Source organism: Quercus lobata, chromosome 7 (genome assembly GCF_001633185.2).
Source record: "Quercus lobata isolate SW786 chromosome 7, ValleyOak3.0 Primary Assembly, whole genome shotgun sequence".
In the NCBI taxonomy this organism is placed as follows: Eukaryota; Viridiplantae; Streptophyta; class Magnoliopsida; order Fagales; family Fagaceae; genus Quercus; species Quercus lobata.
This window is the reverse complement of record NC_044910.1, coordinates 8,308,818-8,317,078: the sequence shown is the minus strand read 5'-3', so window position 1 is coordinate 8,317,078 and position 8,261 is coordinate 8,308,818. Positions and strand designations below refer to the sequence as shown.

Here is an 8,261-nt window from a genome sequence, read left to right as displayed (position 1 = left end):
ACATTCTGTTTTTTCACTCTTCAATTTCCAATTTCCATGTTAATATGTCAAGTTTACCACACCAATGAGCCAAGCTCATCTAAGTAAAACAACTTTAAATTGTTAACTGCATGCTAGATCCAAACACAATGGCCAGAGTTAGAACTTAGAATTAGTGGAGTCAACGCCAAAAGTGAACTCTAAAACAAATGTAAACTACCTATGCAAATTGAATCAAGATGTAACTAAGCAAATGAATTAATAGGTGGTTTGAAACTGAAGCATGAGCAACAATTAACTTTAAAAACCAACCCCAAATAGCAAGCCCACCCAAAAACTAAATGCACAATTCAATATACTTGTATAAAACTAAAAATACAAAAATAAAAATCTATAAACTTACCTAACACCAGCATCACCAATAATATCAATTGGCATACCAATCAAAATGTGCATAACCAAGCATTCTAGCCATAACAACTGGGACAATGCACTTCATCTTCATTTCAGGCCTCATCATACCCATCAACACCACACCAAAACCATTATTGATTGTCCCATAAGTAGCTCTCATTCTTAAAAGCCCAAAAATCTAACCCAAAACAAACTAAAAAATGACACAATCCCTTCCAAAAACAAAGCAGCTACTTCTTTTTTCTCTCCCTAACTCTTGCATTTTTGTGGTTCTATTAGTCTAACTTAAACAACCTAAGATTGAAAATTGCATTTAGATTGAAAATAGTATGACACAAAACATAGAAATTAAAAGTGATCAAAATACTTGCAGCAAGTAAGCTATTTAATATAATTTGCAAATTACAAATTTCTCAAATGAGCATTAAAACCAAATTATGCTCAAGTAGAAATTGTCAATCAAAAGAATAATGCCTGCTACAAAAGAGCTTACGATAGATATAGGATGGCAAGATGCAAAGAAATAAGTTTCAAAGAACAAAATGCCCATTCTTCCTAATTTCCTATTTCTTTGCCAAGTTTGCATTCTATTACATATTCGAATATATATTTTTTACATGTTCAAATATATATATATATATATATATATATATATTAAAAAATCAAACTTGCCATTAAATTATGATATTCATTGTAACGCAATTACATGCCTCAATCACTGTGATTGGTAAGAAGCCCTCAAAGAACTTGTAAACAACGAAATAAAAAGAACATAGGGAACCAAATTGTAAAGAAGAGCAACATGTGATAAATAATACCTAGTATGAATTTCAAATTAAATACATAGATAACTATCACAATCAAATTTATAAATGATTGAATTATAGTATATTTTTGAACTGCATCAATAACTAATAAGCTAAATTTTGGGAAAAAAAACTGGTTCAATGAATGAGGCAACTTAAATTATTGATAATGAGGAGATATTTGATAGAATTTTAAAAACAATAATTAATTAGAAATAGATAAAAATAAATAGGTTTAGAAAGCATAATTACAACTATAATTTCCAAAACAATATGCTTCTTACAAATATATTTCTTTCAAGTATATTATAAGCAACTAAAGTGGTTGGTAACATCCCCTGTGATGGATACAAAATATTAGCCAAAAAAAGAAAGTTAAAAAGAAAATGATGAGAATATCCTTGGAAGAAATTTGGTGGAGAAGGCAACTTGGTTGTTGTCAACTTCATGTTCTTTGTCTTAAAACTTCTTCATCTGAGAAGAAATAGATCAAACGAAGCTATAGTTTAGATCAAATGAAGCTAATTTATCCAAAAAGAGATAAATAAAATGAGCCTAAATTAAAACTGCAAATATTCAAGAAGTTTAGACATCAAATTTAGCACCAACTTTGATAAGACAATTACAATTATAACCATTACAGCCTAACCTCAAGAAAATTTCCTTAGGAGCAAAATAGTTGTAGAACCCAAATGATATGTTTCCCATATTATATTCAACAAATTCCAAGTGGGAAAAATTCATCTAAAAAGCGTGATGCATTTCTAAGAAACTCGACAAAAATTAAGATTGTATCCATCAACTTCTAAAACAAATTTATACAATACCGGATAGAAACCACTTAAAAGAAACTATAAAGAGCTGCTTCTTTTTTTCTCTCTTTAATATTGAAGAATGATGTACAATATGATCAAATTAAGGCTCTATTTGCATCCATATAAGATATTATATAACTCAACCAAAATATAAGCGTTTAAAGCCTATAGGGATTCTCTATAAAATAATTTATTTTACTGGTCTCATAGAATGCAATAGGAATAAAGATTTTGTAGCCATAAGCAGAGGTGTGTAAATCATAATTGCTCATCCATCCCCCATAAAATTCATTAATTTATACATACACCGGTAAATGCTACAGTGTATATAAACATGTTAACCACGATGAACATGAATGTGAAACATATGTCAATGTAATAACATGAAGTAACATCTTTTTATCTACTAAAAATAATTGCATTTAAATTTTCAATTAGAATTGCTTAAAATACTAATGGCATTTGCTAATTAGTTGCATGCTACATCAATTAAAATTTTCAATTAACATAACATTTATCCTCAACTCCACAAATTATAGATGACTTCAATAAAACAAAACTTAGTTGAAGTTAAATAGGGGCACCACTAATTGTCCTTGAGCGAAACAAATTGAAGTTATATGATACATCAAAACAATTTTCCTTTAACGTAACATTTATCTTCGACTCCACAAATTGTAAATAATTTCAATAAAAAAAAAAGGAAGTACCAACTCACTTTTAGTTAAATAGTGGCAGCACTAAATGTAACTAAACAAAATAGAAAAGAAGAAATTGTTGGACTTAGGAAAGTACTAATTGCATATATTGCTTGCGATTAGCTTTCACTGTTTCAATGTTTTAAAGCATAAAACTCCACCATAAGTGATTTATCTGTATGAAAAAAGAAAAAAGAAAAAAAAAAAAGGCATATCACTGACATAATCCTCATGGAAAAAGGGACTAAAACTTTGCACAATAACTGAAAAGAAAAAAAAAATTTAAGTAACAAAAAAAAAATATTGAACAAAACTGAAACCAATAAATTAGCAGTCCTTTTTTGCTTAGTTTTTTCTACAAACAAAACTAAGTTCGAGTGCTTTCAAAGAAACTAACTATCACTACTTGATATAAAAAGAAATCAGAAACCTTGATATCAAAGACATGTACCTCACCATCTTTGTCTAAGACCCCAACATCGCCATTCACATCCAGTGGAGTGATATCCCTCTACTTGTGAACTGCAAACTCAGACATCCAAACACATCAAATTGTGGCCACAACTAAAATGATAGTACCTATACAAAATAAATTTGACATTAAGTCCTTAACATCGACACAATAAGCAACAAAATAATAATAAATCAGAGAGCGTTAAAAAGATCCATGCATTCTGCTTTTACTACTTCCATTACTACTTAGAACCAACTTAGCTTCTTCCTCAGTTAGACTTTGTTCCACGTAGAGATTTATATAACAATAAAGTAAAATCACAAAAGTTAAAGGGTAATTTCATCCTATTATTCATTTCTATTAGGGGCTGGCAAAAAGAAATAGGAGGTATGTTATCAAAAACAAATTCTAAAAAAAGAAGAAAAAGAAGAGCAAAACACCTAGGCATTTTAATAGGCATTTTAACAAACACTCTGCGTTCAGATACCCTAAACAAAACAACTTCTAACCAAAATCCCTCAAACCCAAATCTAACCCATCTGTTTAAACTAATTAAACAAAACTACTCCTAATCGAAAAACCTAGATCATAACAACATCCCTCAAAGAAATCCACGTTAATGCTTCTAAAATACCTAGATGAGGAAGAAGCCAAATTGCCCTATTCGTGTGGCTTATATTTTTTTTTTTCTTAAATAATCTATTGCTCTATTTTTAACCAGACACCATAAATAGATACCCACACATTAATTTATCCAAATACCCAAAACAAAACCAAATCTATCTCAAATACCTTAATCAGAAATATAACCCAAAAATTTAAATAAAAAAAGAATCCAGCCAAATTATAAGAACCTGATCATAATTGATGCACAAACTGAAAAGCAAAGAGAAAACTAACCGGTAGAGAAATTGAAAGATGTTCTCTGATTGCAAACTATGGATATACATGGGCAATGGAAGTTTTGAATTTTTTTTTTTTTTTTTTTCCTTTTAATCGGGTTGATTGGGATTGAGGCCAAAATTAAGTTCATTATCGGGTTGTTTGGGTTTTTCCTGGCGGTATATGGGTGGAGGCTGGGTTGATGGAAAGAGAACTCAATGGCTAGGGTTTTGCTTTTAATAAAGACAGAGAGAATGGCTGAATTTGTCGAAAGAGAAGGAGAATCGGAATGGAAGAGACTGTGTGTTTGCAGTTCTGGTGGTCGAAGTATGGCGAGGGAACGGCGGAGGCAGTAAGCACTCTGTCTTACGATTACAAACTCTGTTCTCTCTTTCTTCGTATTGCAAGCCTTTGTTTTCATTGTATTTTGGCCGGTTAGATTTCTTTTTATATTGAGTGGTATTAAACAGTGTTTTAGTGTGACCCAAACGGTGTAATTTATCGCTTTTTAACTTATATGTGTCAGAATTTGAAGGGGCCATTTTTTATAACGTGGCAGCACCTCCTTAAAGCTTCTGCTATTATATATATTATTAGATTACACCAGGTATAACTTGAACCCAACATATATATATATATATAACTCCTTCTCTTCCCTTCTTTCACTTTTTCAATTCATAAATAATTCAAATAATTTTCAAGTAATAAATTGGAGACAGCTCTCAACTAGCAATATTGAGGAATTAACGGAAAAAGAGCAATAACATTATTATAATTTCACTTGTAGAACATAAGGTCTTAGCTAATACATAGACATTTATTCATGTTTTATAGATCATGGACATGCAAATTCCAAAGCAAAAGAAAAACACACAAACATTTATGAATGTTCTTCTACCTAGAAGAAGTCTTTTTTATTTCTTCATTCTTTCTATTTTAAAGAAGTCTTAAGAAACGATGGCTGCCACTTTGGGAACATAAACGGGAAATTTATCAATTTCATCAATCCAAGGATTATTCTTCTCATATTTCGGATTGATGGTTCGCAATGCATGCCACACAGCACTATTACACTTGAATCCTGATCCAAAAGCAATCTGCCACACCCGATCACCTTTCTTGATCCTCCCTTTGGCCTCAGAATAAGCTAGTTCATACCATAAGGAACTACTAGAAGTATTCCCAAACCTATAAAGGGTCATTCTTGAGGGCTCCATATGCCATTCACTCAGCCCAAGGTTCTTCTCTAGTTCATCTAACACTGCTCTCCCTCCTGCATGTATACAAAAGTGCTCGAAAGCCAACTTAAAATCTGGAACGTATTGTTTTATCTTCATTTTAAATATCTTTCTTCCAACTAAATTCACAAAAAATAGGATTTTCGGATAAGGGAAGGACTAAGGGCCCTAATGTTGTGATGTTGTTTTTAAGGGCTTCACCAGCTACTGTCAATATATCTTTGGAGAGTGAAATGCCAAGTTCGTTGTCCGTGTCTTCCTTTTGAATAACACAATTGTAACATTTATCATCTGCACCTTTGTGAGTACGTAGAGTATGAATCAGTTGATATTTTGAATGATGGCGATCCGATGATCGGTTTGATAAGAGGATTGCAGCTGCTCCTAGACGGAATAGGCAATTTGAGAGGAGCATTGATCGGCTATTGCCGCGATACCAGTTGAGAGTCATGCTTTCCATGCTCACTATTAGTGCATAGGAGTTAGGTTGCACCTGTTCCATGGTGGTAATAAAAGGATTGATTTACGCAATTTAAGGAGATAAATGGAGTATAGAGTGATGTTAGAGATGTTAATCCTATATTAGAATTAATATTAATATATGTAAGTTTCTTTAAAAAACATTCTCCCTTCTCTTTTTTTCTCTATTCTCCCTGTGTGTGTATTAAAAATACTTAATATTCTAAAAAAAAAATTGAAATTTTATTATTTTAACTAAAAGACAACACATTATATGATATTCTCTTAAAAAGTTAAATTTTCTAAACAAAACCAACAATACAAGACAGAGGAGGTAAATCATAGAAAATTAGAGCAATTAGTAGTGTACATTTAAGGGCATATGTTTTTTAATTACAATTTATTATTGACATATGAAAAATATATTTACATGTAGAAATAATAGTCAAACACGTGATGTAGTTTGGCTATTTAATTCCAAATTGATGAAGAAAATTGTTTGTTCCAAAATTGATAAAAGACAAAGCCTCATAATAGACTTATGCATTTCTTGTGTGTGTTTATTAATCACAATTAATTAATATTCTTCAAAAATAAATTAATGAATTTCTAAAATATATATTAAATATTGAATATTATACATTATAATATAAAAATATTTTTAGAAAATGTAAACTAATCAATTAAATTTAAATAAATGAAATAAAATATATCACTTTTATATGCCTTAATTAATATTTATAATATATTATAAGAGAAATAATATAATGACAGACTTTTTCTTTGCTATATGGATGACAAAGTATAACATGTTCCAAACTTTTAACCTTAAAAATATAGGATTTTTTTTTTTTTTTTTTTGGTAATAATACCACATAACTTTTTGATAGTTAAAATTTTTTTCCAGGCTATTATTTTAATATATATTTTTAAATTTAGTTTAAATTTTATCAGAATATCAAGAAAACCTCCTATGTCTATATCATTTAATAAAATCTTAAATCTTATCACATCATATTTTCTTTAAATGGTAGAATCGATAGTTTCATATACTAACACAATCATAACAAATGCTTTTTAATAACTATCATAATTACTAAATTTAAAAAAAAAAAAAACAAAACAAAAACAATGAAAAATATCAAACTGTATTGAATTTTAATATGTATTGCATATAGTTTCAAACTGTTTCTTTGCTTTAGTGATTGGTATTTCAAGTAGGAAAGACACATGGCGTAACAAAGATCATGTGAAAGGGAGTTGATATCATTGCAAAAAGACAAAGTTCAAAGGCAAGAATAATAATGGTTTAGAGCTTTACTAGGCTTTAAGCAATATGTAAAGAGATTTTATACTCAAACCTTTGCATAACATGCACACAAACCTGCAACAACCGCTTGGCCAGGTCTATAGAAATAAGTCCAGCACTGCAGCCCATCCCACCAAGGTTATAGCTCAAAATATTCCCTCTAAGCTTGTAGCGGTTCACAACCATGGCTGATAAGGATGGTGTTGGATTGAAAACACTACAATTTACAATAAGAATCCCAATATCCTTAACATTAACCCTTGTTTTTGCTAACAAATTATCAATTGCTCCAAACATCACCATCTCAGTCTCCTTCCTCGCTTCCTCAATAGTCAAGTTCATTGGAACATCTAACAGTGATTTGGAGGCATATGTCTTTGGGCCATACCCTGACTTCTCCAAAATCTTCTTTTGAAACGCTAAACTTTCTTCGGAGAAACTCCTACTAAGCTCAGCTCTTTTCATGAAAGTTTCTTGGCTGCACATTAGACCTGGCTCGGGCTTGTAACATACGAAATTCAACAAGTAAACTTGCTTAGGACGACGCATGAAGTGAAGGGTTGCAAGTAAAACTGTAAGTACAGCGCATAGTGTAAATGACAGGGGATTTAACTTAAGATAATTGAACAAATGGACGAAATCTTCGACAAAAAGATGTGTGGAAGCTATAGTGAGTGGCACGAGGAAAATATACATGGCGTTGGAGACTAAGTAGTGGTAACCTAGCTTCACATATTTAAGCTTTACTGAATTTGGTTCATTGTCTAGGTTTTCGTTCTTCTCAGACTCCATTATGGAATACACAATCCTTTTTTGGGTATATTGTTGAATAAAAAATCAGGATGACCCTTTTTCTTTTGGTGGGACTAGTGCTAAAATTCGAAACTCTAGACAACGAAAAAGCAATGGAGTTATATGCTAGGTTTGACGAGTAAAGCAAATTACTCGAACAAACCAAGCAGGTACTTACTTGGTTGGAGATGCCAGAGCTTGTGAAGGGAAAAAAATAATAACAACAAAAATAATCAAATTTGGATAAGAAGTTTGGAGGAAATTAGAGAGATGGATTTAGTGTAGTGTAGTGTTGAGCGCAGTTGGAGTATATATAATGCTATTAAGAGATTTATAATAATTTATAGAGCAGTTATTACGTCATTGTTGGTGCAATATAATCTAGAAGAGTGGTGTCATCATGTTAATGTGTTCC

The 8,261-nt window shown here is 31.0% G+C and overlaps 1 long non-coding RNA gene and 1 pseudogene across 2 annotated transcripts; both read right to left on the bottom strand.

Moving 5' to 3' along the window:
* Positions 1-1,404: 1,404 nt before the first annotated feature.
* Positions 1,405-4,499, bottom strand: LOC115952545. Of its 2 annotated transcripts, none has more exons than XR_004083459.1 (3): positions 4,067-4,499; positions 3,164-3,291; positions 1,405-1,673 (listed from the first exon to the last, which is right to left on the bottom strand). It is a non-coding gene; the product is annotated as an uncharacterized LOC115952545 (long non-coding RNA). The 2 variants fall into 2 exon arrangements; XR_004083460.1 differs by having other exon boundaries at positions 3,164-3,234.
* A 496-nt stretch (positions 4,500-4,995) lies between these two features.
* Positions 4,996-7,765, bottom strand: LOC115952544 (annotated as a pseudogene).
* Between the last annotated feature and the right edge of the window lie 496 nt (positions 7,766-8,261).